Source organism: Hordeum vulgare, chromosome 7H, assembly GCF_904849725.1.
Source record: "Hordeum vulgare subsp. vulgare chromosome 7H, MorexV3_pseudomolecules_assembly, whole genome shotgun sequence".
NCBI classification, from domain to species: domain Eukaryota; kingdom Viridiplantae; phylum Streptophyta; class Magnoliopsida; order Poales; family Poaceae; genus Hordeum; species Hordeum vulgare.
The window spans coordinates 101,030,210-101,048,109 of record NC_058524.1 but is presented as its reverse complement, the minus strand read 5'-3'; positions in this window follow the sequence as shown (position 1 = coordinate 101,048,109).

The following is a 17,900-nucleotide window of genomic DNA, read 5'->3' as shown; positions in this document are numbered from 1 at the left end:
GCATTTTGAGATTAAGGTAGACATAACATGGGCGGGCCATGAAATGGGCGTAAGCCGGCCGACCAAAAAGCGCATGATAAGGGCTCTTGATCTTGACCACCTCAAAGATGAGAGACTCGCTACTATAGTTAGACTCGGTGCCAAAGCCACATTAAGTTTAATCCGCCCAACAGGATATGCCTACTTACCCGGGACGATGGCATGGAAGACCATAGAGGAAGGCATCAAGTCGCCTTCAGATAAATTCATTCTTCGGAAAGTGTCATAGTATAAGATGTTGATATTGTTGCCATCATCCATGAGGACTTTGGAGAGGGTATAGCCCCCCACATGTGGTGCCACAACCAATGCTAAGTCGCTAGGGTTATCAACCCGGGGTGGGCGAGCCTCTCTACTCCAGATAATAGGCTGTTCAGACCAGTTGAGATACCTAGGGGGCGCCGGCTTCGTGACGCTCAGGGTTCTATGTTTAACCTTCGTGTCCCTTTTGCAAGTATTGGTGGTAAACTCGGGATACTGTCCATTGTTCAACTGCTTGGGGTTGTTCTAGAAACCGTTGTTATCATTCTGCTGTTGAGAGCCGCCCTGGTGAAGCTGCTGCTGAAAAACACCCTGCGCATTATATTGCTGGCTATTCTGGACCGGATACGGCCCAGCGTTGGAATGTGACCCGCCCTGAGGACCAGGTTTGGGGAAACCGCCAAACGGAATCCTGTGTGAGCCGTCCGATCCAAATCCGTCTGGGTGTCCACCAGCACCTCCTCCCTGGTTGTTCTTGAGCGCCTCGGCACGGAACTCCTACATCACATAGGAGTCTTCCCCAGAATGAGTGGCTGGACCTTCCACCGTGGTATGTTGTGGGCACGGGCCCTTGAGCATCTCGTGATAGTTGCGTGGCTTTTTCCCACTGAAACCCCTTTTCTTCGGATGTTGGTTCCCGGTCCCAGTGTTAGTATTGGCGACGAATTCAGTGGCACCTTCCTGCTGGCTTTTCTTCCCTTGCCCCCCGGGGTTGTAGTTACCTCGCCCCTGGTTCTGAGACTGGCCTTTGGATGATTCTACTGTTCTAGAACTGCTGGTTTAATCATTGTCCTCCCCGGGATATTTGGTATCATCTGACTCGGCGTACCTAGTGAGGGTGTCCATCAACTCGCCCATATCGTGCAGTTTCCGCTTGAGTCACCCAAGCTTCAACACCAAGGGTTGGTAGTGACAGTTTTTCTCCAAGATCAGCATGGCGTGAGCCGCCGAGATACCATCCGATGAATGGATTACCTATGCAACCCGCGGCGTCCAATGATGGGCCGACTCATCTGGGCGTTGGATACAGTGTTGTAAGTCGACAATAGTCATCGAGCACTTGCAGAGGTTCCTCTAAAGCTCTTGAGAAAACGCTCTTTCAACTTGGCCCAGGTGTTGATCGAGTTGGGCGGCAGGTTCTTCAGCCAAGTGTGTGTCGTCCCTTCGAGCATCATTGTAAAGTACTTGCCACACACCACGTCGTTAACATCTATCATATCCATCGCAAGCTCGTAACTTTCAATCCATGATCCTGGCTGAAGGTCCGGCATGCAATTGGGAACCTTGCGCGGACCCTTAAAATCCTTGGGCATACGCTCATTGCGGAGGGCGGGTGACAGACACGAGATCCCTATGTTCCTGCCTCCTGACTCGCCGTGCGCGGGGGAAGGCGGCACATAAGCCGGATAGCCTTGGCCCACCGCAGCCGCCATCTCCGTCAGACGGGCGGCTCGTGCTACATCCATGAGGTCCTAGGCACGGGTGTCTGGCAGCCCAGGCGGGTTGATTTGTGGGGGTCGACGCCGTTCACTGCTGGACACTGCAGACGGTCGTCATGCCGACTCCTGGTATGACTTGCGTGAGGCATGGAGTGCAGCCGATCACGACTATACGAGTACTGCGCGTGTTGGACCACTGCCGTTTTCAACATCTCGATGGTGTTCCATGCCTCCACCTTAGATAGAGAGTTTCCATGGATGGGAAGAGACTCTAGGTTGCGGTCGCAGCCAATACATTGTCAACGGGGTTAGAAAAGTGACCCTGCGGCGTCTGGAAGCATGTCGGCTGGGCCGACGCCGGCTGAGGCGAATGTGGGTTGGGCGTCGGCTGAGCTGGGTCGACATGCTGAGTAACTCGCCATGGCTGGTTAGGTTCCATCCTAGGGGTATGTGCGCTGTCAATGAGTCGAGTAGGATTTAGATCAGCTGGTAGGCGATTGCGATGCCTCCTCTGGTGAACCACATCGGAAGTGCTATATTGTCGTTAAAGCCGCCATCCCTGAACCATTAGCCGCTCTGTCTCTGCGGTGATCTAGGCCCGTTGGGTCGCCATCCTGGTGGCCTCGCCTTCGATCTAGCGTTAGATCTTGGCCATCTCCTCCCTCAGCTTCGCTAACTCGGCGTTGACCTCTTATTGGTTCTCCGCCGTCACGGCAACTGTCGTGAGCTTAGCCATCTCTGCCACTAGATCCACCATAGCTTGAGCCAGAGTATTCCCTTATCCGCTAGCTTTGTTGTTGCCGACCGCGGTCGGCTGAGCCACAGCTGCTCGTGCCATGTAGATGGCGACCTGACGATGGGGTCCTTGGAAATGCTCGGAAATTACCGCCTCAGGCAATCCCCCAAGCCGCCCTTCATGGAGAGGGTAGATTGAATCCGTGTCACCGATGGACGACTCATCGTCCGAGTTGACAGGGGTGTTCTCTTGGATCACCGTATCATCCAAAAGGTCGATCCCCTGCGTAAAACCAACAAAGGCATGGCGTGTCCTGACGTGACGTTTGGTGGGTTGGGTGAACCGGGCCGGCTCGACGATGTCGGTGAATATGTCCAGCTCAGGTACGGGAGCCCCAAACTTGCCAATGAAAACATAAATCTTGCCGAAGGGGACCCTGTACCCAGATTTGATCGAATCGGCGCCAGGCCCCCACTGAGAGTTGTCGATGTAGTACTTTCCGCGGCGGCTCTTAGTCATGAGGCCGACCGCGTAGGTCCCAAACTCTAGAAGGGCTCCCTTTGAGAACTCAACTCCACGGTGCGCGCCGACTGTCATGGTTTTGTCACGGCAGATGTCGTCGTGAAAGGACTTAGAGATGGAACCATCGCACCTTGCTCGCGACTCAAAGGGGTTGAGCGGAAGCGAGACTCGGGTTTACCCACGTTCGGCCCCTCCGATGGAGGTAAAAGCCTATGTCCTGCTTTGTGTATATTTGATGGTGAAATAAACTACAAGGGTGCGTAACTCATGTGACCTAGCTCTCGATGGATTGTAACTTAATCTTTCTACCCTCGAGACTCGCCTTTATATATAGGTCGAGTCCCTAGGTTTACAGGAGTCCAGGTCACATCATGAATCGTGACCCGATATATCTCTAACCCTACGTGTCCCTCAAGTAAGGAAACTTCCCAGCGAGTCTTCCTCTTCTTGGGCCTTGAGTCGCCATCAGGGCTCATGGGCTGAACCGACTCTCTCTATGAAGATCACCTCACGCCTCCTGTGTTTTGGTCTAAGTCCATCTTGAAGCACGAACGCTGAATCACCATGAACCTGACCCGGCCCAATAGGGCGGGTCACACAGCAGGTAATATCCCCAACAGGGCTCATCTTCCATTGGTGAGAATGGTGATTCTGGGAGTCTTGCCACAATTGTTGGAAAGGGACTTGCATAGAGTCAGGAGCAGTATCCAGCACATCTAGCCTTGAAGGAGTGCTAACGTCCACATACTCATTGTCTTCATGCAGTGGCGATGATACCAGTGGTGCATCCAGCTGAGGTATTGCGTCAGTCTCTCTTTGAACATTTACTTCAGGAGAATCAATGCCTTCAGTTGCGATTGTGTCAAATCAAGTGCATCGTCAGTCGTCGGAGCCTTTGTGTTAGCAAGGTCATGTAGAAATACTTGTCTCTCAACATTTTTTGAGGTGGGAGGAGCCATGGAGATTGGCGTCACAAGGAGGGGCTCCTCACGAGTAGGTGGTGTGCCAAATGGATCTGGAGGGGGTTTCGTCACTAGGGAAAAACCCGAAGACTTTGTCTTCTTAGTCTTGAGGCTTTTGAATGGCTGGCCTTCATAAGAAGGTGCACACTTGCATTCCCTGGCTTTAGATTTACCTTGCTTGGTCTTCTTCCTAGTTACAGCAGTGGAAGTATGGGGCGTTCTTGTGCCAAAGAAGCCAGTGGGGAAGACAATGTCGGGCATGTCTTAATGTATTGAGGAAGCCTAGCTCGAAGACGCAGAACCTTGCCATGATCATTTAATGATTCTAGGGTCTAGGGCAGGTTGAACAAGTGCTTTTCGTTTCAGCATCTCATTCTGAGCCTTAACCATGTGCGCATATTTGATCTTTAGACGCTCAAGGGCACCTTTGACAACAACACAATGCTTATCAAATTCAGCCTTCTTTTCTTTCATGAAGAGCTGATATCCTTGTATCTGACTAGCTATGATCTTGCGCATATTTCACATGAAGAGATCCTTTTCATGGCGAATTTTTTCACGCTGCTACACAACCTTTTGAGCAACTATGGGTTCTTCACTCACCAGCCCTTGGAATGTGATGCTAAGTCAAATGGGGATATGGAGAGCATTGATGGTAAGCGAGGGATGAGTAAACCATTCATCAATGAACTAGTCTATGATTTTTACATCAATGAGAGGCAAGTCTTCGAGACGCTTTTACTCTTCCTCTTTCGGCTGAATCAACATTACCACAGCTTCATCATCATACTCATCATCAGACAGCTCAATCATATTAGCAGCATCCACCAAGGAGAGGGATGGATTCGGCCCACGAGTAGCAACATGGTTTTGCTTCACTCTCCTACTAATGCTATATTCTTCCTCAGTGTCAGCTGCTACAGTGATGACCCAGAAGTATAAGGGGTCAATCTAGTCCTTTCAGTAAGTAAGAGTGCCGAACCCAACGAGGAGCAGAAGGAAATGATAATCGATTTTCAGCAAGGTAATTTCCGCAAGCAGTGAAATAGTGGTAACAAGTTGTTTGATAGCAAGATAATTGTAGAAAGTGACAAGTAGAAATAGTAAAAATAGGTCCAGCAAAGTATCCCAATCCTTTTGTGGCAAAGGACAGGCCAGTACAATTTCTTAGGCAAAGCTTTCTTGAGGGCACATGGGAATTTCATCCAGTCACTTTCATCATGTTGGGTTAATTCACGTTCGGTATTTTGATAAATTGATATGTGGGTGGACCTGTGCTTAGATGTTGTTCTTACTTGAACAAACCTCCCATTTATGATTAACCCTACCGCAAGCATCCACAACTACGATAAAAGTATTAAGAATAAATTTTAATTATAGCATTTAACATAGGGATCCAAATCAGCCCCTTACGTAGTAGTGCCTAGATTGTTATTTAAGTTTCTGTCACTCTCGGAACCCACCCTATAATCACTACACCACAATGCATTCCCTTAGGCCCAAAACATGGTGAAATGTGATGTAGTCGACGTTCGCATAACACCACTAAGGGAATCACAACATACATATTATCAAAATATCGAACGAATATCAACTTCACATGACTACTTGCAATATGATTTCTCCCATGGCCTCAAGAACAAAAGTAACTACTCACGAGTGATAACCATGTTCATCATCAGAGAGATATTATATAACATAATGAATTTGAACATATGATCTTCCACCAAATAAATCATAAAGCATTAACTACAAGATGTAATCAACACCACTAGACACACCCAGGTACCAATCCGAGGTTCCGGTACAATATTGAGTACAAGAAATGAACTAGGATTTTAAGAGGAGATGGGGCTGGTGAAGATATTAATTAAGATTTGCCTCCCCAAGATGAGAGGGTCGTTGGTGATGACGATGGCATCGATTGCCACCTCCGAGGGGGAAGTTCCTCCGGCGGAATCGCTCCACCAGAGGGTAAAAGTGCTCCTGCCCAGGTTCCGCCTCGATACGACGGTGCTTCGTCCTGAAAGTCCTCTCCTTAATTTTTTAGGTCGAAGGACAATTTATAACAAAAGATGCGCACCAGAGGTGGGCTAGGTGGCCCACTAGATATGAGGCTGCGCCGGGTATGCGTGGCGCGCCCTAGTGCGTGGTGCCCCCCACCCTCCGACACTTCTTTGTTATAGTATTTATTATTTACTGTAAAACATATCTTCGTAAATTTTCAGCCCAATTGGAGATGTGCAGAATAGTTATTTCCGACGTACCTATTTTAGGTCCAGAATTCCATGTGTTGGCATTCTCCCACTTGATGTAAGCCTTGCATACTATAAGAGAAAAGGCATTACAATTACTCCACCAAGTGGCAAAATGCATAAAAAAACTATAAATAACAGTAATTAAATATGAGGCAAGATGGACGTATCAACTCCATCAAGCTTACACCTCGCTTGTCCTCAAGCGAAAGCCGATAGTGAAAATCATGTCCACATGCTTTGAGAGAGAGGTGTCGATAAAAACAAAATACGGACATGGCAGCATCATGCTCATTATTATAATAGCCAATAAAACTTTATTAAATACTTCATCACGGCATTCTCACCATACAACTTTTATCATAAAGATTCCTTATAAACAATTAGCAATTCATCACAACATTGAAGTAAGAAGCATAAACTCTATTGAAAACTAACAAACTATGTTCTGAGTTAACTTTGCAACACAATTCATCATATTTTCAGGAAGGGTCACATTTTAGAGCTTTTTAGAAAGTCTACATACTCAACCATCATTTAGTCTTCTATGATGGCTAACACTCACCGTATACATATGAGCAAAAGGTTTCAACCGGACACATAGAAAGATAGGGGCTTATAGTATTGCCTCCCAACATATTCACTCAAGGGTGATGTCAACAATAATAACTCATGGCCACCCACATTCAGCTAGATATATATGTTTAAATCTTTCCCCACCAGGTGATGCTTGCCAAAGAGAAGATATAGGACGTAGAGGAAAATACTTTGAATTTTGCACGAAAGTAAGTACGTAAAGGTAAAAGATAGGCCCTTCACAGAGGGAAGCATAGGTTGCCATGGACTTTTTGGTTGTATACTAAATCTCTCAGTGAAAACGAACGTCATGTTATATTGCCCCTTGTGATGGCAACCTTTATTATGCAGTCCGTCGCTTTTATTATCGCCATCACAAGTTTGTACAATGCTTAATTTCCCTTAGACTAAATGATCAAACATGTTAAAAAGTAATTTTTATTGCTTTGTGCACTGATGACAACTTACTTGAAGGATCTTACTCAATCCATAGGTAGGTATGGTGGACTCTTGAAACATGTGTTTAAGGTTTTGGATTCACAAGTAGTATCTTTACTTAGTGTGGAGTGTTTGGCTAGCAAAGGTATTAAGCAAGCACCAAATTTTAGAGGATATATACCAATATATCTTCTATGTGAATGTGACTAAGCATAAATCATTATGTTGTCTTCCTTGTCCAATGTCAACAGTTTCGGCATATTATAATTAATGGGGGGTCACAATCATAAAAGATGTCAAGTATAGTATATTTGCATGTAAATCTTCTCTTCCTTTATTAATTATTTCATGTGTTGCATAACCGACCAATGTTATGTTTGTCAAATTTTTTTTAAAAAAATCCACTTATACTTTTCCTTATGTGATGTCACTACTTACTATAAGATTGGCATCTGATAATTTTCATTATTTTATTTATTTTGATTGCAGCAAGAAAGTAAAGGAGCAAAACTCAAACTAAACTTTATTATATAACTCTCACTCGATTAACTAGACACTACTAGAATTCAGTTTTTTGCCGCGTGCCAAATCTTTGTCAACTGATGGCTGATGGCAAAGAGTGTCTTTGTCGCCAGCTGCCACAAAGCAGACGGCAAAAACTGGCTGATGGCATAGAATGTCTTTGTCATCAGTCACTTCTTTGCCATCAGCCGTAGACGGCAAAGATTAGGACAGCAGACGGCAAAGCTTTGGACTTGGCCCACCTGGCCGAGGGGATGTTAGGTCAAACTACAGTCGCTTCTTTGTCGTCTGCTAGCGGATGGCAAAGAGCATGGAGGAAGACGACAAAGAGTCTAGACACTTTGCCGTCTGCCAGCACACGGCAAAGCCTTAGTATTCTGTAATGGTCGTCCCGCCCCCACCCTGGCCCTCTCTCTCTCTCACTACTCTGTAACGGCCATCCCTCCTTCTCTTCTTCTCTTCCACTCCTCCCCCGCCACCCACCGCCGCCACCACCGTCGCGCCGGCGCCCCCGGCGCTGCCCCGGTGCCCCACAGCCCCGCCACCGCCGCCCCACCTCCCCCTCCCTCCCCCCCGGTGCCCCACAGCCCCCCGGCGCTGCCGCCCCACAGCCCCAACACCCTCGCCGCCACCCCGCCGCCCCAACACCCCCGGCCCCACTGCCCACGATGCCACAGCCTCCCCTGACGGTGAGCCCCCACACCCCCACCCCTATATATGGATGTGTGAGTCTGATTGCTTTGCTAGTTGTGGATTGTGATAGCCCCTTCGGTTAACAAATTGTGTGGCATGCTGGCAAGAGCTATCGGTGAAAATGGATGGATCGATGGGTGAACAATGTCTTTGTGGCACGATATTTTCTACTCCCTAGGTCCCAAAATATAAGATCTTTTTTTACACTAGGGAGTAGCTTGTTATCATAGCTCCTCATGAATCATGGGACTGGATGACCAAAGAGTTGTGTTGTATTTCCATAAAAAATTGTCATTTGACAATACAAATTGGCATAGATTGCATACACTCTATATAGAAATTTTCATTCCATCATTCTGAAAATGACACTCAAAATGTTCTTCGAATTGCTTGGAATATATATATTTTGTTGAGATTTGGTAATCCGGAATATGAATATAAGATCGAAAAATGTAAATACATATGCTTTATTGAACTTGATTATAAATTTTTGTAAAATATTTATAAAGTATAGTATGTAGCATTTTCCATGCATGTTGAGAGAAATATAAGTAGTGGAGTTCATGAGGTGGTATGTATGGTCAAGTGACATGTGTTCATATTGAGACAAATAAAAATAGTATTGCAAGGATCAACTATATATATATATATAGTATTGCAGGGATCAACTATATATATATATATATATATATATGCACCCTAGCTGCATATAGGTGGTTACTAAAAAAACAATTTTAGGAATTATAACATATCGCTTGTTTTAAAATTATGGCAAAGAAATTGAGATCAGTGGCAAATCTAGAAAAAAATGGAGGGGGGGCTGAGCTTCCTTAGAAGTGCAAATATGTATTAGGCTGAGCTAAAAAATGACTAGATTGGACATTGAGACTAGTATTAAAAATTATTTTAGCAGTGCTGGAGGGAGGGCGACTCAATCTCAAGGGAGCCCTCTAGTTGGGTTTATAAGGCGGGCACGTGTTTTTAGGTTGTCAATTTGACTAGGGAAACATACGTTATATTTTACACTAATATATTTTTAGATTAGTTGTCAAATTATGACTCTAACCATATAATTTTTTATGCATATTATATATTTTTCATTAGTTAAATAAAAGTCCTAAAACCTCATGCGTGACTTATAAACCCAATCGAGATGCAACCTCCGCTCTAGGTATAAATGTGCAACTAATACCATCCAATAGAGATGAAGAAAATAACAAAAATAATTTCAAAACATTGACATAAGATTTGGAGTTCAAACTAGATACACATGCTCCAGTAAAAAAAGTTATGATGTAATCATTGTGAATAGTTAATGGATACTACTCATAGCAGATTTTAGTTTCTTGGCAGATTTTAGTGATGATGATTACAGAACTTATGCCATGAGGCTCGGCCGCAGGCTATTCGAGGCTACTACGCCACGCGTGGTATTAATAAGCATAAGGAGTGACGCGGAAAGCATCTGAAGAAGGAGCAGTACATGAAGGTAATTACCTATTCTTAAGGCCTTCTACGTAGTTTTCCTGATTTGATTCATAGGCGTAGCGCTCAAAATTCTTTCTAACAACTTGTAGGTGCCCCCGAAATGGTGTGCGGATAAGATGGATTGTTGGGAGGCGTTGGTGGATGAGTGGTGCACACGGAACTGGCGAGCCGTCCACGAGAATGCGAAGGATCGGCGTAGCCAAATGGTTGGTGTGCCACACCATCAAGGCAACGCCAACTTACTTCAGTTCGAACGAAACTGGGTATGTGGTTTCCTTCATGATTCATGGAATTCATTCTTCATGCTAGCTTGAGCCTCTTACTAATACTTTGTTCCTCTCTTCTAGGCACATCACAATAAGATGGAGATGCCACACTTGTACGACCTTTATGGCATGTCCCATAGTGCCTCCTACAAGAAGGCGAAGGCATTCTCTGAGTCTGACCTGGATGATCCAAATAACTTCACCAACATATCATCCCACCACAAGCTCGTGACATACTGGGACACGGGGAAGGCTAGGGAAGGGGAGGACTTTACCCCCAGCCAGGAACCTTTGGATCCAGAGCAGGTGATGATATCTGGTAGCGGGAGGCCCCATGGCTCGATAGCCATTGGAGATGGGATAATACTTGTCCACTCACTCCCGGGAGATCAAGGTGCGCCAGTCGAGCTCCTGTCCTGAGATAACGCCTCGTCCATGGCCAGTCTATCTTGCCATCGAGGTTAGTCGTACGGACTGAGAAAACTTTCATCCATTTCATTATGTGTGTGACCATCGATCATTATTGTGGTAACGAGGAATGGTGTTGCAAGATGCTCTTCAGAAAGAGAGAGCGACAAACCAGGCTGCTCTTGAGAAAGAGAGATTGGCAAGCCAGGCTGCTCTTCAGGTTGCTCTTGAGGAGAGGGACCAGACCACGACACGATTGATTGAGGAGGAGAGGGCCCGGAATGACGCGGGTCAACGGGCCATGTACGAGCTTTTTGTGGTAAGTTTTTTTCACATTAGCCAAATCATGTGTGTAATGTATGTTTCATTACTAACTAATACGACCGACTCTTCACAGTATGTGCGAGAAGAACGGTCGAGTCCCTCCGCCGATGCCCGTCTTCTCTGTGATTGGCACGGTGAGTTTCATTTTAGTGGTCATTATAAACAAGTATTAACAATTGAGTGTCATCATGCAAACTAAGTCATTGCAAAATAACTCCCGAGCGGCATCGCACTACACTTCTCTGGGGCAACCGTCTCCAAACGAAGCCACCGCAAGCAACCCTGGTGTTTCTCCTCCTTGATGACCACGACGGTAAGTTTTCTCTAGTTCATTTTTGACATAATTAGATAATTTAGCTCCAAGAAGACGAGAAGAGGAGAAGAAATAGGAAAAATGAAAAGAAGGAAGAAGAAGAAGAAGAGAAGAAAAGGAGAAGCAGGAGAAGGACAAGAAGGACAAGGAGGAGAAGGTTTCTCCTCCTTCTCCTTCTTCTTATTATTCTTGATTTCTTGTTCTTCTCCTCCTCCTCCTCTTTCTTGTCCTCTTTCTTATTCTCCTTACCTTATTTTCCCCAACAATGAGATAATTAGCCCATTTAGCTCCAAAATGACATAATAAGCTCGAAATGCCATAAAATCCTTGGTTAGCTCATGAATATTATATTCTTAGCTTGTTTTCCTCTAAAATGACATAATTATCCCATATAGCTCCAAAAAGACATAATTAGATAATTTCGCTCCAAGAAGAGGAGAAGAGGAGAAGAAATAGGAAAAATGAAAAGATGGAAGAAGAAGAAGAAGGAGAAGCAGAAGGAGGAGGAGGAGATGAAGGAGAAGGAGGAGGAGGAGAAGAAGGAGAAGGACGAGAAGGTCACCTTCTCCTCCTCCTCCTTCTCCTTCTTGATTTCTTCTTGTTCTCCTCCTCCTCCTCTTTCTTCTGCTGTTTCTTATTCTCCTTACCTTATTTTCCCCAACAATGACATAATTAGCCCATTTAGCTCCAAAATGACATAATAAGGTCAAAATGGCATAAAAACCTTGGTTAGCTCATGAATATTATATTCTTAGCTTGTTTTCCTCTAAAATTACATAATTAGCCCATATAGCTCCAAAAATACATAATTAGATAATTTAGCTCCAACAAGAGGAGAAGAGGAGAAGAAATAGGAAAAATGAAAAGAAGGAAGAAGAAGAAGAAGAAGAGAAGAAGAAGGAGAAGCAGGAGGAGATGAAGAAGGAGGACAAGAAGGAGAAGGAGGAGAAGACCTTATCCTCCTTATCCTTCTCATTATTCTTCTTCTCCTCCTTCTTCTTGATTTCTTCTTCTCCTCCTCCTCCTCCTATTTCTTCTCTTTCTTATTCTATTTACCTTATTTTCCCCAACAATGACATAATTAGCCCATTTAGCTCCAAAATGACATAATAAGCTCAAAATGGCATAAAAACATTGGATAGCTCATGAATATTATATTCTTAGCTTGTTTTACTCTAAAATGACATAATTAGCCCATATAGCTCCAAAAAGACATAATTAGATAATTTAGCTCCTACAAGAGGAGAAGAAATAGGCAAAATGAAAAGTAGGAAGAAGAAAAAGAACAAGAGAAGAAGAAGGAGAAGGAGGTGGAGGAGAAGAAGGACGAGAAGAAGGAGAAGGAGGAGAAGACCTTCTCCTCCTTCTCCTCTTTCTCCTTCTTCTTCTTCCTCTTCTTCTCCTGCTTCTTGATTTCTTCTTCTTCTCCTCCTCCTATTTCTTCTCCTCTTTCTTATTCTCCTTACCTTATTTTCCCCAACAATGACATAATTAGCCCATTTAGCTCCAAAATGACATAATAAGCTCAAAATGGCATAAAAACCTTGGTTAGCTCATGAATATTATATTCTTAGCTTGTTTTCCTCTAAAATGACATAATTAGCCCATATAGGTCCAAAAAGACATAATTAGATAATTTAGCTCTAACAAGAGGAGAAGAGGAGAAGAAATAGGAAACATTAAAAGAAGGAAGAAGAAGAAGAAGAAGAGAAGAAGAAGGAGAAGGAGGAGGAGGAGAAGAAGGAGGAGAAGAAGGAGAAGGAGGAGAAGACCTTCTCCTCCTTCGCGTCCTTCTCCTTCTACTTTTTCTTCTCCTTCTTCTTGATTTCTTCTTCTCCTCCTCCTCCTCTATCTTATCCTCTTTCTTATTCCTTACCTTATTTTCCCCAACAATGACATAATTAGCCCATTTAGCTCCAAAATGACATAATAAGCTCGAAATGGCATAAGAACCTTGGTTAGCTCATGAATATTATATTCTTAGCTTCTTTTCCTCTAAAATGACATAATTAGCCCATATAGCTCCAAAAAGACATAATTAGATAACTTAGCTCCAACGAGAGGAGAAGAGGAGAAGAAATAGGAAAAATGAAAATAAGGAAGGAGAAGAAGAAGAGAAGAAGAAGGAGAAGGAGGAGGAGGAGAAGAAGGAGGAGAAGAAGGAGAAGGAGGAGAAGACCTTCTCCTGCTTCTCCTCCTTCTCCTTCTTCTTGGTTTCTTCTTCTTCTCCTTCTCCTCTTTCTTCTCCTCATTCATATTCTCCTTACCTTATTTTCCCCAACAATGACATAATTAGTCCATTTAGCTCAAAAATGACATAATAATCTCCAAATGGCATAAGAACCTTGGTTAGCTAATGAATATTATACACTTAGCTTGTTTTCCTCTAAAATGACATAATTAGCTCAAAAACATCATATGTTGTTCTTCTTGTGACTTTCTTAATCACATTTTTGTAGATTGGATGTACTACATGCATGGAAGCTGGCATTCATGGAGTGCCTTATTAGTTCTAATTTTCATTTGAGTTGATGAATAATGTCAAACTATATGTATATGTATCTATGGATGAAGAGTGTAAAGCTTTGTATGTTGGTTCTTTCGATATATGGATATACATTGATGAACTTTATATGTATATCATATATGTGTGGTGAACTATATATATATATATATATGTGTGTGTGTGTGTTGCGAAATATATATCATATATGTGCCATGAAATATATATATATATATATATATGTGTGTGTTGTGAAATAATAAAAAACAAACAAAACATAAGCTATATGGGATCTTTGCCGTCTGCCAGCTGATGGCAAAGGGCTTTGCCATCAGCTGGCACACGACAAAGGTGCCACATGGGACCCAGCTATGCACCGTGGGGGGGCAGCAGCAGCTGGCCATATAGCTTCTTTGCCGTCTGCTGACCGGGGAGGCAGACGGCAAAGGAGATGAGGGAGGTATACGACAAAGGGGATGAGGGAGGCAGACTGCAAAGGGGATTAGGGAGGCAAACGACAAATCCTTCGTTAGCCCTGACGCCCCTGGATGGTGGGGGCAAACACATTGGAGTATCATGTCTCGCGCCGGCTTTGCGCAACGAGCGCATGCCGAAGGACTTCAAAGGCCCCAAGAAGGTTGCCAACTACTCTCCGGATCTAGAGCCCGGGTCATGGATCAAGATCTATGAACTCGCGATGGATATGTTGGACGTTAGCGAGGCGGTCTATGCGAAATACTTCACCATGATGCTCGAAGGGATGGCACGTACTTGGTTGAAAAACATGCCGCCAACTCCATCAACACTTGGGCGGAACTGAAGGAGCGTTTCATCAAGAACTTCAGAGGGACCTGCAAGTGTCCTATGAGTATCGTCGACTTACAGCACTGCGTTCAGCGACCGGATGAGTCGGCCCACCACTGGACTCGGCGAGTTGCGGAAGTCATTCATTCGTTGGAAGGTATTTCGGCGCCTCAGGCAGTGTTGATCCTGGAGAAAAAATTGCCATAACGAGCCTCTGGTGCTGAAACTAGGGAGACTTAAGCGAAAGGTATAGGACATGGGCGAGCTAATGGACGCCCTTACCAGATACGCTGAGTCGGATGACACCAAGGATCCCAGAGAGGGCGACTATAAAACTGGAGCTACCCACAAGGGCGAGTTACAAAAGGGCCAGTCCCAGTTCCAGAACCGGGGCAATAACCACCATGGCGGGCATGGCAAGAAGCGGCAATAGGAAGGTCCTATGGAATTTGTAGCTAATACTAATACTGGCAACGCAAACCCGCGTCATAAGAAACGGGGCTTCAGTGGGAAGAAACCGTGTAACTACCATGAAATGCTTAAAGGCCCATGCCCGCAGCATGCCACAGCCGATGGACCGGCGACTCACTCATGGGAGGATTTCCATGTGATGCAAGAGTTCCGGGCCGAGGCGCTCAAAAGGAGCCAAGGCGGCGAGCAGGGCCAGCGGCAGGTGCAGCCCGGCCCGTCCGGGTTGCGAGAGGTCACATTGGGGGGTTTCCCCTACCAAGGACCACAGGGCGGGTCACAACACAATGCTGGTCAATACCAAGTTCATAACTAGCAATACCACCCACCGGGAATATTCCAACAACCCCCCCCCCCCCGCAACAAGACCCCCAGCAGCAGGAGGACCGGGGCGGGTTCCAAAACAAGCCCAAACAGTTGAACAGCGGCCAGTACCACGTGTTCACCACTAACACCTGTAAACGGGACCGCAAGGTAAAGCACAGAACTTTCGTAGCTGAGCCGGCTCTCCATCGATACCTTCACTGGTTAGAGTAACCCATAACATGGAGCCGGGAAGACCATCCGCCCTGAGTCGACAATCCCGATGACTTAACCCTCGTTGTGGCTCCCCAAGTCGGGGGTACACCCTCTCCAAAGTTCGTATGGACGGGGGCAGCAACATCAACATCCTCTACTTCGACACTTTTCGGCGGATGAATCTCCTCGAGAAGGACCTGATGCCATCATCCACGGTTTTCGACGATATTATTTCTGGTAAGTCGGCATACCCCATTGGGCGGGTCAAGCTTAATGTGTCTTTTGGTACGGAATCAAACTACAGGAGCGAGTCTCTCTTGTTCGAGGTAGTCAAGATCAAGAGCCCCTACCATGCGCTGTTTGGAAGACCAGCTTACGCCAAGTTCATGGCTTTCCCGTGCTATGTTTATCTCAAGCTCAAGATGCCTAGACCCAAGGGTCCCATCACTGTCCACGACGAAAGGAAAATAGCCCAAGAGTACGAAGAAGGAGATGCGGCTTATGCCGAGTCAGCTTGTGCGGCCGAGGAACTTAAGTTTCACCAATCCCACGTCGACCCGGCAGACATGACGCCGCTCAAAAGGCCAACTATGGATTCTGAGCCGCCCCTCAAGTTCAAGCCAGCGGACGACACAAAAGTCATTGATTTTACGCCAGGCGACTCCACCAAGCAATTCACTATTGGGGCGGGTCTTGACCCCAAATAGGAAAGCGCGCTCATCGAATTCATCCGTGAGAATCGGGACATCTTTGCATGGAAACCTTCTGACATGTCGGGTGTCCCGAGAGAATTCGCTGAGCACCATCTCAATACTGACCCCAAAGTTAAGCCGGTACGGCAGTACCTCCACAGGTTTAACGAAGAGCGTCGTAAGGCGATTGGAGAAGAAGTAGCCCGGCTCCTTGCAGCCGGGTTCATCATCGAGGTTTTCCACCCAGAATGGCTGGCTAACCCGGTCTTGGTACTCAAGAAGAATGGCACTTCCCGCATGTGCATTGATTACACGGGCCTTAACAGAGCCCGCCCGAAGGATCCGTTCGCCCTTCCCCGCATTGATCAGATTATAGGTTCAACGACGGGTAGCGAACGTCTATGTTTCTTGGACGCCAATTCCGGATACCACCAGATAAAAATGGTGGTGGCGGATCAGGAGAAGACATCCTTCATAACCCCGTTCGGAGCTTTCTGTTATGTGTCCATGCCTTTTGGGCTTAAGAGCGCGGGGGCGACTTACCAGCGCTGCATCCAAAACTGCTTACACAGCCAGATAGGACGTAACGTCCACGCTTACGTGGACGTCATCGTGTTCAGATCTCACCGCAAGGAGTCGCTGTTGGAGGATCTCAAAGAAACATTCGACAGCCTGTGTGTTTACCAGATAAGGCTTAACCCCACCAAGTGCGTATTTGGTGTTCCCGCGGGGAAGCTATTGAGTTTCTTGGTGTCAGAACAAGGAATCGAGGCCAACCCGGAGAAGATTGAAGCGATTACTTCGCTCGGGAAACCGGCCATCGTTAACCAAGTACAGCGCACGGCGGGTCGAATCGCGGCCTTGAGCCATTTCATAAGTCGCCTTGGGGAGAAGGCCATCCTCTCTATCAGTTGCTCAAGAAGACCGATCATTTCGTGTGGACAGATGAGGCCAACGACGCCTTCAAGGCCTTGAAGCGGCAATTAGCTAACCCGCCAGTGTTGGCGGCTCCGGCAAACAAAGAACCTATGCTCCTGTACATTGCGACGAACTCCAAAGCAGTCAGCGTGGCAGTAGTGGTAGAGCGAAAGGAGGAAGGAAAGGAATACCCCGTCCAAAGACTAGTGTACTTCCTCAGCGAGGTCCTTACCCTCTCCAAGCAACGTTACCCGCATTGGCAAAAGTTGGTTTTTGGGGTAGTCATGGCGAGTTGAAAGTTGAAACAGTACTTCCAGGAACACCCGATCATGGTCGTCAGGTCTGCCCCCCTCGGTGACATCATACAGAACCGAGAGGCCACTGGACGGATTGCCAAGTGGGCCATTGAGCTTGGTCCTCATAAGGTGCGGTATATGCCTCGGACAGCTATCAAGTCTCAAGCGCTAGTGGACTTCATCAATGATTGGACCGAGTTACAAATCCCTGAGGAAAGACCAGATCTTACATATTGGACAATCTATTTTGATGGATCCACGCAGTTGGAAGGCTTGGGGGCTGGCGTGGTGATAACTTCGCCTCACGGTGACAAGTTTTTCTATGTCCTCCGACTCATGTTCCCATGTACTAATAATGCAGCAGAATACGAAGCCCTGCTTCATGGTTTGCGACTTGCCAAGGAGATGAACCTCACAAGAGTGAGATGCTTGGGCGGGTCCGACCTGGTGGCACAGTA